We start from the raw sequence: 17900 nt of genomic DNA on the forward strand, positions 1-17900 counted from the left end.
TGCAGCGGTATTTAGTTTTAGTATCGGCTGTAACGTCGGACTAAGTGGAGATATTTCATTAATCGAGGTGTCATTTGAAAGCAAGGTAGTTATAGTATAAGAGGTAGGGATCACACGCAGGTCTCCCCATCAGACTTGGCTGTCGGTGACGTCATCGGAACCCTCAACGCCTTGTCTTCTCTATGAGATAATTCACAGCTGTGAGCTATTCTATTTTAGCCACAAGTAGAGAGAGATACGATAACTTTACTGGTATTTTAACCTCACCTCAGAAAAGGCATTTCACTTCACTTACGCATTCGAGTAATAAAAGGAGATCAAATACAATATGAATCAAGCAGCGTTTCTGAAGTATTTAGTCAGTCTGCCTAAAAGGTTGTAACAATGCTGAGATCGCAGTGGAATGGATATTCCATACGTTCATGTTCCCATCACCTATGATAAAAATAACAAGGGGCTCTAACTGTTACAGACACGAACATAAAAGCTTGATGACTGCAAGAAATATGTCCCTTGTTAAAAACAATATTAGAAAATTACCTAATACACTATCAGCAAAACAAAAAAAATGTTCGGAAACTATAATTGTCCACAACACAAATAGTAAATGCTCCTCCAAGTGCCAGGAACCGACAAATTGCACGTTAACATTAGATAGGCTATACAAATTAATGAGCCTGTGTCTTAATATTATTAGCACTGGTTTCATATGCAACATAACAAACTGCCTTTCATGAAATAACAGGGGTGTTATACACAAGGAAAAATGCTGGTATTTTAGAAAAAAAGTACGAGGGCAAGTCAATAAGTATCTGCAATTTTGCTCCAATTGGGAACATGCATCATTTTCAAAAATATTTTTTTTGAAAAGTACACCAATGAAATAGTACGTAAACGTATTACATTGTGGTATGTTGCCTTGTTTTCTACCATTAAAAAAATATTTAATAGTGCCTTTCCGCAAGGCGAGTGAAACGGCCTCTGACGTAAGCGGCGCGCTGTGACGTCACGATCCAGTACCGCATGGAGCTCTACCAGCCGTTGTGCATCAGCCGTTGCTAAAAGCCGATAACTTCGAAATGACAGAAGAAAGGTTCAAAACAGCACAGTCAGACGCTTTTATTAGATCAAAATCAATCGGTCGGCTCGTCCGGTCCGTTTGCCTTGGTGACTCTGAATAACTTTTGGCTGATCGCACGGTCCTCGTGCCGGCGACGATCTTTCAAATGTCTGCCTTATCAACTGTCGATGGTAGGTTCTGCGCCTACCACGGTTGTAACGGGTAACGGGGAATCAGGGTTCGATTCCGGAGAGGGAGCCTGAGAAACGGCTATCACATCCAAGGAAGGCAGCAGGCGCGCAAATTACCCACTCCCGGCATGTGTAGATGTCATCATTCTTGAAAAATGTGACTTTTGCGGCCGCAGAAATTCGCGGATAACAAGCAAGTTTGTAAGTGGCGTCTTTTATGTACGTGCAGTGTACTGTAACCCATAGTATTAGGATAACAACGAACCTGGATAGATATCACATCACTTTCAACATTTCCTTCTAGACTGATTCCCCTATTAAAGAATAACATTACATTTTCGGGCTTTCAGCATTAGTAAAGTAAGAAATCGGATTTCAGCAATAACATAAACATATAGGTAGCATTATAGTACTAGTCCGCTCCTGTGGTGTAGTGGTTAATGTGTGCCACTCTCGGAGGCCCGGTTTCGATTCCCGGCTCTGCCATGAAAGTTGAAAACAAATAGTACGAGGGCTGGAACGGGGTCTACTCAGCCTCGGGAGGTCAACTGAGTAGAAGGGTTTCGAATCCCACCTCAGCCATCCTCGAAGTGGTTTTTCGTATTTTCCTACTTCTCCTCCAGGCACCTAAGGCCACGGCCGTTTCCTTCCCTCTTCCTTGTCTATCCCGTCCGATCCTCCCATCCTCCAAATGGCCCCTGTTGAGCATAACAGGTGAGGCCGCCTGGGCGAGGTAATGGCCCTCCTCACCAGTTTCATCACCATACTCAAAGTCTCACGTTCCAGGACACTGCCCTTGAAGTGGTAGAGGTGAAATCCCTCGCTGAGTCCGAGAGAAAACCAACCCTGAAGGATAAACTGATTAAGAAAGAAAGAAAGAAAGAAAGAAAGAAAGAAAGAAAGAAAGAAGGAAAGAAAGATCATAGTACTATAATCTATAATTCCCCAAAACATATATATTTATGGTTGGGACAACTGGCCTACCCACTTCCGGTGCCCATGAAAGAGAATTAAATATCTTTGTGGAGGGAAAAAGTTAAACATGGTAAAGATAAATATGACTTCATCTAGTTTTCACAAGTCGGGCTGAGTGGTTCAGACTGTTGAGGTGCTGGCCTTCTGACCCCAACTTGGCAGGTTCGATCCTGGTTCAGTCCGGTGGTAGTTGAAGGTGCTCAAATACGTCAGCTTCGTGTCGGTAGATTTACTGGCACGTAAAAGAACTCCTGCAGGACTAAATTCCTGCACATCGGCGTCTCCGAAAATCGTAGAAGTAGTTAGCGGGGCGTGAAGCCAATAACATTAATTACATTTGGCTTTTAACAAGCTGAGCATATCAGGAAAGAAAAGTGTCCTGGTGACATTTTACTCGCTCAATACAGGAATGTCTTTGGGTGCCGTGACTTTCTTTTTTTTTTGCTTTACGTCACACCGTCACATATAGGTCTTATGGCGACGATGGGACTGGAAAGGCCTAGGAATGGGAACAAAGCGGCCGTGGCCTTAGGTACAGCCTCAGCATTTGCCTGGTGTGAAAATGGGAAACCACGAATGGGAAACCACGGAAAACCATCTTCAGGGCTGCCGGCAGTGGGGTTCAAAACCCACTATCTCCCGGATGCGAGCTCACAGCTGCGCGCTCCTAACCGCACGGCCAACTCGCGCGGTATTTTTACCCTTCGGTTTATTGACTTGGCTTGTATAACCTAAAACTTAGGCTAAGTTGGATATTTTAAACACCTATATCACTATTTTCACCTGTGTGCAATTATGTTATTTATTTCATTAATATTATGATAATTATTATAATTGAGCATTGTTAACTTATAAGACCGTAACAGACAAGCATTGGTTTTGTGTAGAGTTATACATTTGTTAAATTCACGTTGTTTCCTTTCATGATGCACACGCCTATTCTTTGTTACATTATAGAGTATTTAGATATAGCCTAAATTTCTTTACCAATTAAGCTCTTCAATAAAGACATACATAACTGTCCCATGCCAAGATATATTGGTAGAATTAGAGCTGTCAAAATGGTTCATAACCCCTTTGATTTATTATCTAGACATGTATCACCCAAAACATAGGTTAGGTTTGGAGAATACTTTAATAATCAGCATTATTTAATGCACTGTTTATTACTTTCATATTCCAAGATGTAATTGAAGCATTTAAATAAAGCATCATACATTAAAATTTAAAGTTTTACCACTAGAACAGCTGACATGGAAAAGTGATTTGAAAATTCAAACAAATTAATCTTACGTTAAAATCTTCAAAAGCGACTGTGAGCTTGCATCCTGGAGATAGTAGGTTCGAATCCCACTATCGGCAGCCCTGAAGATGGTTTTCCGTGGTTTCCCATTTTCACACCGGGCAAATGCTGGGGCTGTACCTTAATTAAGGCCACGGCCGCTTCCTTTCAACTCCTAGGCCCTTCCTATCCCATCGTCGCCATAAGACCTATCTGTGTCGGTGCGACGTAAAGCCCCTAGCAAAAAAAAAATCTTCAAAAAAATAAACTGTAGACTTTTCCGATATATCACCAGCATTTCTCCGGCTCGCCAAAATCCATTTCTCCCTAGTTTTAGCGTCTTTGGAACGTTTATAAACAATTTGTTTGGTATGGTATGCGATGTGCTATTGCACATCGGAACTCTACACCATTTATAAGTTTTCTGCCTTACTGTCTGCGCAGGATTCATTTTAAGTCTAAAATATACCACTCAGATTATTATCCAATGTATAGACCTCGAATGTAACCATACCAGACACTAACGTAAAGTAGCAATACGCGAAGTGTATCCTGCTTCTCACAGCACACTATGTGTTATTTCGTCTGCTAATTCAGTCAACCTGTACGATGACGTCAGACCAATGAGATCGCGTACTTGCGTGACGTGACATTTTCGTAGATTTTTATCATGTTTGGAGTTATTGTTTGTACATTCTGATCACATTTTTGAATTCTGCATGAAATTTTGAATCAGATTAGCATATTTTTAATTAAAACCCCGGATCATGCATGTTCCCTATTGTCCTTAGATTGGCTGCATGGCGTTGTGTGTTCTCCAGCCGCTAGATGGCACCGTTATCTACGTCAGTGGTAGGTTTCAGTGTTCTCAGATCCACATAACTTCGCTGTTGTGACGTAAAAATTTCCGCGCCACTCTCTATTTACTCCAAGGAACAGCCTTCCGCAGATTTGTTTGTTTTCTGAGGGTGAACCAGGAGCGGAAATTCATACAAGACTTTCAGCACAATACAGAGACTCTGTTTTGTCACAGCGGATGCTTTCATTCCAAGTTCTGACGTTTGCTCTCTGGTTCGAACTGGTGAACTCATGTTCCATCTCCAGTAATGATCCGTTTCAGAAACGTTGCAACTTCGTTAGCATGACGGTCCAGTAGGCGCTGACAGATTCTCACAAGATTGCGCTTCTGCTCTTCATTGAGTTGTTTTGGAATCCATCTCGTACAGACTGTGGGAAAGTTAAGCCTGTTATGCATGATTTCATATGCAGAACCATGGCTAATGTGCATACGGTTAGCCACGTCATCAACAGTCACTAGTCTCTTATTCAGGATCATTACATGCACTTCTTCAGTATTGGTATCAATTACGGCTGCAGATGGACGCCCGGATCTTTCCTCATCCTGTTCAATCCAATGGTAAACACTTCACTGTGGCAAAACATTGTCCCCGTATTGTGCTGAAAGTCTTCTATGAATTTCCGCTCCTGGTACACCTTCAGACTACAAAAAGCGGATTACGGAACGTTGTTCTTCCTTCGTGCATAGAGTGGCGCGGCCATATTTACGTCGCAGCAGCGCAAGCTGTACTGATCTGAAAACGCTGTAACCTACCACAGACGTAGACAACGGTGCCATCTAGCGGCTGGTGGGAACACAACGCCACAGAGCCAACCCAAAGACAATTCGATCAAAATTGCGGATACTTATTGGTTTGCCTACGTATTATCAAACACACTTATCTATAGCATCAGCGGAATTTTTCGCTTTTCTTCTTTCTTTTATTCGAATTAACTGAAACTCGGTCTCTTGAATGCTTTACTTTTGTGTAAAGCGCTCATTCGAATAAGAGGACGGCCTTTAACGAAGCAATTAGCAAATCCATGAATTTCGGGGAATTTCTTCTTCAGGAAAACCGTAAGGTTTGTGATGATGTTAGAACCCTCTTTCAGTTCTTTCCCGTGGTAATGTTTGAACTCTTTCTTCCATCTGCACTAGCGTGGTGTACCATCTCTCTGTAGGCTGCATCAAAGTGTCTATAAACGTTTTCGAAATCTAATTTCCACCCTTCGTTGCAGGTTGACCTATTTTCTCTCCATAATCGCTTTCTATGACGAGGTTCTTCTTCATTACCCTAAAAGCTATATAGCCATAGAAGTCTTCAAGCAGCTCTTCATGATCCTTGGTTTCGCGACTATCCTCGAGCTGTTGCACTAGGGCTTGAACGACCCCTTGCTCATGCTACGGCAAAGAATAGGATGTTGTGGGCTCAACGCTGGCCTTAGATTGGCACACGATATCAGTTTTGATCAGCTTCATCAGTAGCATACGATAACATATTTGCACGTAATGTTTCTTAACCTTCTGGAGAACAGTTTCAATTTCTTGTCACCTGGGAAGCATTGAGGCTGAGAAGCAATGATTTCACCCTTTGCGTCACAGCTGTCGGGAGAGGACTGTCATAAAATTTTCCGCACCCTCGAAGCTGAGAAGAATATCCTTCAATAATGTCTTGATTACTTCTTGCTGCCACCGTTTATTTAGGTCAGTGGCTTTAGAGAATAAATGAAAGTGTGTGACCGTTCCTTTGCGTGCCTGCTATGATTTGTGCAGCCTGCAATGGCCCAATAAACCATACTGAAAATTGTACACTAGTAGTGCTTTTTACATTTTACCACATAAAATAAACACGCGGTTTCTTAAACCCCACAGATATGCTACTATCGTGTATTATTAGCTCCTAGCTTCTCCGTGCACAGCGTTTCTTATTCGAATTTTGAACTACCTCTACCTCACTCATGGTAGCTTCAACGCGAGGGTCCTGTGTAACGTCACATCTCTGCTTTGCTACTGCGCATATCTCCCGTGACCCCTACCTTCTATCCTACGTAACTTCATTTAAAATGTAATTAGTTATTTAAGTTATAATATATTAATTTATAATATACTGACCAGTGACATTAGAATAAAGTGAATGGTCCACGTGTAAAATGAAACTTCGCAACATAATTTCAAAATCTCGAACATTGTCGATGAAACAGCCAAGACGTATTTAAGTGAAGAGTGTCAGGATGATAGAAGATATTGAGACAAATTGATTGACACTGTTATGACTGAAATATGTACACTCAGTCCGAATTTAAAATCGATGGTGGACCAGATCGGCACTGCAATCGGTTCCAATATATTTTCCCTCACGGCGCTACGATGACGCGATCAGATCGTCATCAAGTACGATAAGGAACATCATCGAGTCGTTTACGTCGCACTCATTTCGGTGAATTCTTTCTAAGAATTCTATCTGGTAAATGAACTTCGCAACCACAAATTCTACCACGGCCAAGTCTGTTATTTGAAGTTGCCGCTGACATCATGCATGAGTTTGTACGCCTGAGGAACCGTCCTTCGAGTACGATAACTAACCGACCAAGCGATTTCTTCGACGACACCGGCTTGCGTATGCGACATGTAGTTTGCAGTGTTAAGTGAGTTCGTACACACGCTATTAATGTTGCTACAGACCATGTAATGGCTGATAAACGTGACTACCTACTGACTGAGACTCGCATTAGGGGCAATGAAGACGTTGCAGAAGTCGTCTGATACGAGTGCACAGCGGTTTTTATAGTATGGAAAAATCACACAAAAATAGTACTAAAACGCATAGATTTATGTATTTACCGATTAACAATACCATACATAATGTGTAACAGTTCAAACCATTTCAATTACTGACGCAGAAAGCTTACTTAATGTTCAAAATTTCAACGCAAACGAATTATTTCGCATTTATTGATGCACTAACCTATCTACTTTGGAACAGTTCACACAGCACTTGCTCAAGAATCCCACCACCGACTTCAATGCACTTTTCAGCTCTCTCGCTAATAGTGCGAGTAGCTCCTCGGTGATCGTCGCGGGATTCTTTCACGAGGGAAGAACTATGCACTATCCCAGTGATAATTCGTCTCTTGTTTTCACTTTCTCTCTCCAGACTTGGCTTTCCATCCATCCCCAAATACAACAATTGTTCCAAAGGAGGCAGGTTAGTACATCAGTAAATGCACGAATAAGTCGTTTGTGTGACTAAAATAATTTTTCAAGTTGTTCCTATGCATACCACACTCGGAGCAGGAATTATCAATCAATCAATCAATCAATCAATCAATCAATCAATCAATCAATCAATCAATCAATGATCTACATTTAGGACAGTCGCCCAGGTGGCAGTTTCTATATCTGTTGTTTTCCTAGCCTTTTCCGAAATGATTTCAAAGAAATTGAAAAATTATTGAACATCCCCCTCAGTAAATTATTCCAATCCCTAACTCCCCTTCCTATAAATGCATATTTGCCCCAGTTTGTCCTCTTGAATTCCAACCTTATCTTCATATTGTGATCTTTTCTACTTTTATAAACGTCACTCAAACTTATTCGTCTACTAATGTCATTCCACGCCATCTCTCCGCTGACAGTTCGGAACATACCACATAGTAAAAATGATCCCCAAAAGGAACTTTCACCCCAACAACGCAGTAATTAAAAGTGAGAGGACTTTTCCTATTTGTAAAACTCACAACCTGACTTTTAACCCCGTTTATCAACATGCCATTGCCTGCTGTCCTTCTCACAACATTATCGAGGTCACGTTGCTGTTGCTCACAATCTTGTAACTTATTTATTACTCTATAGAGAATAACATCATCCGCAAAAATCCTTATCTCTGGTTCCACTGCTTTACTCAAATAATTTGTATATATAAGAAAACAAAGGTCCAATAATACTGCCTTGAGGAATTCCCCTCTTAATTATTACAGGGTCAGATAAGGCTTCGCATACTCTAATTCTCTGAGATCTATTTTCTAGAAATATAACAACCAATTCAGTCACTCTTTTGTCTAGTCCATTGCACTCATTTTTTGCAAGTAGTCTCCCATGATCCACCCTATCAAATACTTTAGACAAGTCAATACTGTCATTTCAAACTGGACACATGTTTATATGATTTATTTTACTCAAAGTCATTACTACTGCCTCATGACATAACTATAATTCCTTCAGATAGACCCTGCATATAGTTATACTTGCCATTGCTCAGTCTTCAAGTCTATAAAAGCTAACAAAATCTCCATAATTCCTTTTTTGCAACTAGGACCATGACCACACATACCTAAATGTCCCTTACCATTAAGTTAAAAATATCTGACAATAGTTTTCTAGCTCTTCATCTACTTCTCATCTCGACGAAATCAAACTACTTTATATTTTGACGTGATCCATTCTCCTCCATTCACATCACATTAGTGCATCACGGAAGAAGGTTTACATCCAACATACGAATATTCTTGATTTAGTCTTTACATTTTTATTCTAGTAAAATAGAAAAGTGAAGCAATCTTCCTTCGGAGAAGAACAAACTAAATCTCAATATGACTTGATAATTCCCAACGAAGTCCGCCTCTGTGGTGTAGTGGTTAGTGTGATTAGCTGCCACCGTGGGAGCCCGGGTTCGATTCCCGGCTCTTGCACGAAATTTGAAAAGTGGTACGAGGGCTGGAACGGGGTCCACTCAGCCTCGGGAAGTCAGCTGAGTAGAGGTGGGTTCGATTCCCACCTCAGCCATCCTGGAAGTGGTTTTCCGTGGTTTCCCACTTCTCATCCAGGCATATGCCGGGATGATACCTAACTTAAGTCCACGGCGGCTTCCTTCCCTCTTCCTTGTCTATTCCTTTCACACTTGCCTGCCGGGCTGAGTGGCTCAGACGATTGAGGCGCTGGCCTTCTAATCCCAACTTGGAAGGTTCGATCCTGGGTCAGTCCGGTGGTATTTGAAGGTGCTCAAATACGTCATCCTCGTGTTGGTAGATTTACTGGCACGTAAAATAACTCATGCGGGACCAAATTCCGGCATCTCGGCATCTCCGAAAACCGTAAAATAGTAGTTAGTGGGACGTAAAACAAATAACATTATTATTATTATTATTATTATTATTATTATTATTATTATTATTATTATTCACACTTGCCATCCCCACCCAAGGCTCCTGTTCAGTATACGAGGTGAGGCCGCCGGGGCGAGGTACTGGTCATTCTCCCCAGTTGTATCTCCTGACCGAAAGTCTCACGCTCCAGGACACTACCCTTGGGGCGGTAGAAGTTGTATCCCTCGATGAGTCCGAGGGAAAACCAACCATGGAGGGTAAACAGATTAAGAAAGAAAGAAATTCCCAATGGAAACCATTCCGATGCCTATCGCAACAGAAGAGTGTTTCTTATTGATGAAGCTACCAACATACAACGTGATTCAGCCACCCCTTTCAATGTAGTTTTATGCAACCCACAATATTCATTCCATCCTGAAATTGTCTGACCTGCCGGTATGCTCAGACAGCACAACCGGATATTTTGGTATTTACCGCCACACCATGATAGGACGTCGTAATGTTGTACTCGTGCTAAACACCGGAATACATGCGTGTGCCTTCTAGATCATATCAACCTGACACGCCTGCGAAACACTAAATTGATATTGTGACCGCAGTAAACCTAATACTCGCTATAAGCTGCCTAGTGTGCCGTACGGAACTGTAGTGTAGTTGGCGTGGCGCAGCGGGCTTGCATGTTAGATGGGAGGTTCGAGTCAGGGGCGAAAATTACAAATTCTTGAAATATTTGTTTAATACGTATCGGACCCAATGTAAGTTCAATACCTGCTTTCATGCAAATTGTGCGTTGAATGAATGTGTTTGTGGCCCTAGTTAGCAGGCTTGATACATACCGGAAATAATAGGATCCCAACTGCCCTGACAAAGTTTTATCGCAGCAAATGCTCGATGTGATGACCGTTTTGGTTTGTGGACATTCGGGCCTGGTGTCCAATATATCGTCTTGCGCGCTGAAGCATTCCAGCTGTAATTGCTCGACAGGCGTCCGTGATGAGTTGCCAGAGCTGGTCGCGGTTTTCGGAGCTTCAGTGTAAACGAAGTTCTTTAAATATTCCCACAAGAAGAAGTCTAACGGCATTAAATCCGGAGATCTTTTGGTCCAAGAAAGAGAGCCTCTTCGACCTATCAATTTCCTGGCAGATCTTCGTTCAGATGGTTAGGAACGGGCAAGTTGAATGTGGTGGAGCTCCATCCTGTTGCAACCACGTCGTCAAATGATTGTGCAAGGGCACATCCTCCAGCAACAGTGAGAGTTCCTGACGTAGAAAATGCAGGTAGCGTGGGTCGTCCACTGGCTCTCAAAGAAATAAGGTCCAATCAGGCGATCCCCCAAGACTCCACACTTAACATTCACTCTCCATTGTACTTGATGGGCCGCCTGTCGTGCCCAGTGAGGATTGTCCGGACTCCAATAGTGGATGTTGTGACGATTAACGTTTCCATTATGGTGTAAGTGCGATTCGGCCGAGAACAGGATATGCGATACGAATGCTGCATCATTGTCCAGCCTGCCTACCAGCCACCGAGCCGGGGCCGTTGACTTTCGATGTTAGGCCCCTTTAAACAACAAGCACCATCATCATCATCAACATAATCATCAATAGCCACCGACAGAACTCCATTCGAGTTTAGAAATCCGGCCCATGGAGCTCTTGGTGTTTTGTTAGGCCCCTTTCAACAACAAGCACCATCATCATCATCAACATCATCATCAATAGCCACCGACAGAACTCCAATCGAGTTAAGAAATCCCGCCCATGGAGCTCTTGGTGTAGCTCAAGGAGGTATGGGTGAAATTTATATTCACGCAGTATTCGCCAGACGGTCGGCTGGCTGGTGTTCACCTGTCGTGCAGTCGCCCTTGTACTGATATGTGGATTATGAGATGCCTCCAAAACGGCTTCATCTGTTTCACCCGATGTAACAGGCCTATTGTCCGACTCGCTGGCTGAATGGTCAGCGTACTGGCCTTCGGTTCAGAGGGTCTCGGGTTTGATTCCCGGCCGGGTCGGGGATTTTAACCTTAATTGGTTAATTCCAATGGCCCGGGGGCTGGGAGTTTGTGCTGTCCCCAACATTCCCGAAACTCACACACCACACTTAACACTATCCTCCACCACAATAACACGCAGTTACCTAAACATGGCAGATGCCGCCTACCCTCATCGGAGGGTCTGCCTTACAAGGGCTGCACTCGGCTAGAAATAGCCACACGGAATTATTATTATTACAGGCCTACCGTACACTGGTGGTTGGTTTGAAATCACGCCTGTTGTCCTTTGTCGTCTTTCAACAGGGCGGAATGTCGTAGCAGCCGGTTGTCGCCTGTCAGGATACCGTTCCTGGTACAGGCGTAGCGCCTCGCACGCGTTTTGTCTTGCTTCTCTGTAAATAAGGAGTGTGTCAACGTATTCCTCTTTGGAAAACATGCCGAATGACATCAGAGATTACAGTATATTCAGGCCGTAACCAGCGGGGTATGCGCAGGGCACAAGATGAATAACAGCGTCATTCTGCAGTTTGAATGTGGCAAACGAGGGTCAGTGTTTACGTATTCAAACATCATACTGATGCAAAAATATCTGAACCGCGGCTGCCACATACCGTCCATTGCTAGGTGAGCGCCTAACCACATCCGCTACGCTACACTGCTGGAAATACGCAGGTAGTACGAGAGCAAAGTACATACGCCATTCGGTTCGGTTTTTAAAACATTAATTACTGCACTGTTGTCCGACTCGTCGGCTGAACGGTCAGCGTACTGGCCTTCGGTTCAGAGGGTCCCGGGGTCGATTCCCGGCCGGGTCGGGGATCTTAACCTTAATTGGTTAATTCCAATGGCACGGGGGCTGGGTGTATGTGTTGTCTTCATCATCATTTCATCCTCATCACGACGCGCAGGTCGCCTACGGGAGTCAAATAGAAAGACCTGCACCTGGCGAGCCGAACCCGTCCTGGGATATCGCGGTACTAGAAAGCCATACGACATTTCATTTCACTGCACTGTTGCCTAGTTTTATGCATTGATTCCCCTCTTAGTTACACCCGGTTACGAGGCACGACACAGTAACAGTTACATGTTAAAATGACGTTGCTACATGATTTCAAGGCGTCATGTTTGAAGATGATGATGATTAAAAGGGCCTAACATCTAGGTCATTGGTCCCAAATGTTACGAAATGAGACGAAATGTAATGACAATTTTAAAATGAAAATCATCCACTGACCAGAATTCAAAACGTGATGATGGAGAATGAATGCATGAATATGAATTTAAAATAGTGGATCTGGCCCGCAATGCCCCACCTTCCCAGAAACTATCTTGAATCAATAACAGTATTGGCCAAGGGACTGCTTCCAAAGCACAAACCTGAAGCGATGATGCTGCTTGTCTAATGGGGTCCAAAATCCAGGTCAATGGCTCCTTATAAGGATACTTATGGCCAGTAAAGTAGAACCATGGTGTTTCTCATGGTGGGGTACTAATCACAAGTAGCATAGACTCACGGTGTTCCAAACCTTATGGTACTACTCACAAGTATTGTACGTCGCACAGGTAACGCAGGCCTATGGTCTTTTTCACATAATAGCACCGCTCATAGCCAACGCAAACCCATGGTGTTCCTCACCTAGGTGTACTAATCACGGGCGCTTGTATTCCCGTGGTGTTCCTCATATAGTGGGTAGTAATCATAGGCAACGCAGACCCACGATGTCGCTCATATTGTGCTACAAACCACAGGCAACGCCCAGACCCGTGGTGTTTCTCACATAATGGTACTAATCACGGCCAACGTAAGCCCGTGGTGTTCCGCATTTTAGTGGTACTAATCACAGGTACCGGAAACCCACAGTGAACCACTCTCTGCTGCTACTGATCATAAAACTATTCAGTACCTAACATAGTGGTACTACTCGCAAATAAAGGCGACCCATGGTGTTCCCCGCGTGGTGGTACTAATTATTGCAAGTAGTCTCATGGTTCTAATTCGATCATCCCTTGGTCGCCCTTTTAAGTCGCCTCTTACGACATGCAGGGGATACAGTGGGTGTATTCTTTGTCTGAGTCCCCCAACCACAGGGGATTGTGTGTTTGGTCCGCGAGAGGTATTTTATTTCCCTCAAGTCCGCCGGCAAGCCTGTTAGGAACCCCCTATCCGCCACCCGGGACGCGCCACGTGGGAGTATCACCTCTCCCCCTGCTACGCCAGCGTAGTACGTTCGTGGGGCGTCATGTTTTGAGAACGGATGATAAAACATTTCGCTAGAGTTCAGATTCCTATGCAAAATGTGCTCACTGAACATTAGTACCATACAGTACGCCTTCAGGGGAATAGCACCTCTATACCCACGTGCACGTTAGTTGGGCTGCAGCAAACGCGATTGGAACGGGCTGCTGAATCAAACTGTATACTTCATGAAGTGGACCGAAGAATGAGATACAAGTGTGTTGAATATAAGACATAATCTTCAATTACTTGCATAGACAGTACAAAGACAGGGATTTTGTACTTTCACATAATGTCAGAAATTTATATTGTAAATTAGACTTATTTAATTTTTGAAGATGTTAAGAAGTCTCAACAATTTTAATAGATTTTTATTACAGTGCTTCGCAGGATATGTACAGGAACTAGTCTAGGTCAATGTACCGAGACCTTTCAATATCACGAATTCCGCCGTCCAATATGATGCGAATAGGATTCCTGTGGCACGGCTTGCGATGTTTAAGGGCATATTGGCTGATAGTGCTGCCACTGCTAACGCACAGCCTGTCATTAGGGTTGGTAGATCTGGACTGGATGTGCTACGAGATTAGATGTCGGAATTTAATTTGTAGAATTATTCCTTTCTTCAAGAAAAAGAAAAAAATGAAAAATTACTCGCTTATTTATCGAAGGCGTATCGAGCATAAGGAACGCTCGTGTTAATCCATCGTAATTGAAATATAACTTTATTGTGAGGAGAACGCCTGATCGACTTGTTATATCCTTTAAACATCCCTTAATCTGATGATCAAGGATTCGTAGTGGATCGCTTTGGTGGTAGCATCATGTAACTTCTGTTTACTGTATTCGAAAGACAGGCTTCTTTAACGCGAGCACTTCCACAATATTAATTACTGTTATAGTCTCAAGTTGTACTATTTTTAGTGTTTGTGTCGATTATTTCTGGACTACAGGTGGAACTACCCAAACTGCTGCTGATTTAGCCCTGGTAGGACTACTAAAATTAAAATCGTGCAAAGAGAACTAATTAAAAAGCAAATTATAACATAGTTTTGAATAACAAGTAGAGCTTTTTTACCCCATTTTGCTAGTGGTTTAGCGTCGCACTATTAAATCGCAGGATTTCTGCTACGCAAGGATGGAAATGGTTTGGAATGAGAAGGTAGTACCCGAGGGCGTGATTAAGATGCAGCCCCAACATTTGCCTGGTATAATGTTAAATTACGGAAAACCATCTTCAGGGTTGTCAACGATGGTATTATAACCTACCATCTCCCGAGCGCAAGCTCACAGCTATGCGACGCTAACCGCACCGCCAACTCGCTCGGTTAGAGAATTATTAGCAGTTGTTCCAGTGTACAAACATTAATTTGAAAATAATTCAGCAAATGTGTGATACTTCCAGTTTTGCCATAATATAGCGGATTCAGCCAAAACCCACCTAACTTCCTTATCAAATACCTCGAGTATCATCATCATCATCATCATCATCATCACCATCATCATCTTCTTCTTCATCATCTTCTTCTTCATCATCTTCTTCTTCTTCGTCGTCGTCTTCTTATAGCTGTTCTTCTTCTTCTACTTCTTCCACCAATTACCCCAATTTTTGGTGGGATAATGGGTGCAAACGGTTTCGCACGTGTGAACTTAGCATTTTTTTGTGTCATAATGCCCTTGCCGATGTCAAATCGTATCGCTGTTCTAGCCTGGTTACAGAGTTACAGACCCCTCCTGGAGACTGGGAAGTGTCTGCCTGTAAGGTTCTTCGCGTGATTGAAATGGAGGAACGTGTTGTGCGTGAATGGTAAGTTAGTGTAGAGACAGCATATGTACCCAGTTCCTGAATAATCGGAATCACCCAATCGCGAATTGAACATAAGGCCCCTCGTACCGAAGGCAAGCGAGCTACCATTCAGCGAAATATATGAACCTTAACTCGTTAAAGAACACTAATAAAAATAACAATACAGATAGGGAATTTCTTCGAAATAATCCTTCTTCATTTCGAACAAAAAGAAAACGGAACCCCTTGATGACGGAACAGAACAGATACATTCAATTGAAAGAAACCAAGATATTCAGTCAAAATACTGGATAGTGGCCGATGACCTAGATGTTAGGCCCCTTTAAACAACAAGCATCATCACCATCATCATCATCATCATCATCATCATCAAAATACTGGAGTACAATAGTCAAAGTAATTTTTAATATACAATAGTGTTACCCTCTGTTTTGACTTTTGATTACTTTAATGCTGTACTTTTTCCTAGAGTTTGCATTTTATTATTATTATTATTATTATTATTATTATTATTATTATTATTATTATTATTTATATTAACAGATGCATCGCAATTGGGAAATATCCTGGTGGCGATGAACACTTACAGTAGTGTGATAATGAGGTAAACTTAAAACTAGCTTAACATTACAACTCCGTCATGTACAAAGGTACACATACCTTAAGTATTTCAAACAAATTACATTTTATCTTACCACTGTAAGTATAACACGTTCATATACAAATTCACACAAACCCTAAATAATTCAGATTAATTAGCAGTACCTTAATACTACGATTTAAACTGGAATGAGCATTACATTAAAATATGACTCCATCACCTAGAAATTTGCACACAATTTACAGAATGCTAGTCTATTCATGAAGCAACTTACATTTTCAGAGAAAGGATCTAAGCTGCAGGTAATGAATTCCAATAATCAGTTCTCCGATTTCCGAACGAATATTTACCATACTTACAACTTCTTTTTTGCGATCTACCACTTACTTCATGCGAATGATCTATCCTACTTACGTAACAGGATCTTTCTAGTCGACTGTTCATCTCTCCACAAGCTTGCTTATTCGTATAGGCATTATACACGGCACAGAACCGTGTTCATTTCCTAATAGTTCTCAGCGTCTCCCTCCCAAGTTTTTCTATCACACTTGTCACATTACTTCAAGGATTGAAATCATTCAACACGAATCTTGCAGCCTTTCGCTGTACCATCTCAAGTTCGTTATGAGTCCTGTTTGATATGGGTCCCGTACGGCAGCTCCATATTCCAGGACTGGCCTAATGAGTGATCTATAGCGCTACGCCTTCGGCTGGAAACTGCTGCCCTTCAGACCCTCATCACGAAGTGTAAGGACTTCTACGCTTTAGAAAATGCACTCACTACTTGAGTGTCCCATTTTACTGTAGATCTCTCTTTACGTGGATTCCTAGGTACTTGCATGACTCACTCTCCACAAGAGCGTGGGTTACCAGGATAATCCCTCGCCATCAGTACTACTGCATAGGTTGTATGACAGAAGCCAGGCACAGTCAGTTAATATTTAAGAGTGCCGAAATGCTAGAAAGTCCTGTGAGTAGAATTACTGGGATATAAATACACAGTTCAAAAAATTAGGGAAACAAGTTTTGAACGTATGCCATATCCAACATAACAATACATGACACTCAGATATATTACCAACTAAACCTTTATATTTACCGTTGAAGTATACAAAAGAACATTGATTGATTCCCGTTCAATTTCAGAATACAAACGGAAATGTCGAAATAGGGGCGAAAACAAAGTGATAACAGTTCTCGGGGGTGGGTTTTTATCACAGTTGGAGAGCTTCAATATGGTGTATGTCCTTCACGAGGATTTATCACAGCTTGGTACCTACGTGGCATGCTTCGTATAAATCGACGCAGGTCACATTTCGGTATCAGGTCCCATTCTTCAATGAGAAGCTGTTCGAGGTTTTGGAGAGTCTGTGGCGAAAGAGGATCCTCACGTACACTTCAAGCCTATCCAACATATACTCGGTGGTATTAAGGTCGGGACTCACTGCTGACCATTCCATCTCTTGAATGTCCAGTTGTCACAGGACAGCTCTGGCGATGCGCACTACACGAGCCCTGGCATTGTCGTGCATGTGTACGAATTCAGAGCCAACACCGTATGCAGCAACCAACACATGCGGTAACAGTAGCCGCTCGGTGTACCCCGCAGCGGTAAGATTACAACGGACGACGAAAAGATCCGTTCGGCCATCAATACTGATGCCACCCTACACCATCACAGACCCTTGTCCGAATCGGTCGCCTTTCTGGACAATATTTGGCATGTACTGCTCATTACAGCGTCTCCATACACGTTGACGTCAATCACGCTGTGTCAGGAGAAATATGGATTCGTCTGTGAGCAACACAGGT

Source organism: Anabrus simplex, chromosome 3 (assembly GCF_040414725.1).
Source record: "Anabrus simplex isolate iqAnaSimp1 chromosome 3, ASM4041472v1, whole genome shotgun sequence".
In the NCBI taxonomy this organism is placed as follows: Eukaryota; Metazoa; Arthropoda; class Insecta; order Orthoptera; family Tettigoniidae; genus Anabrus; species Anabrus simplex.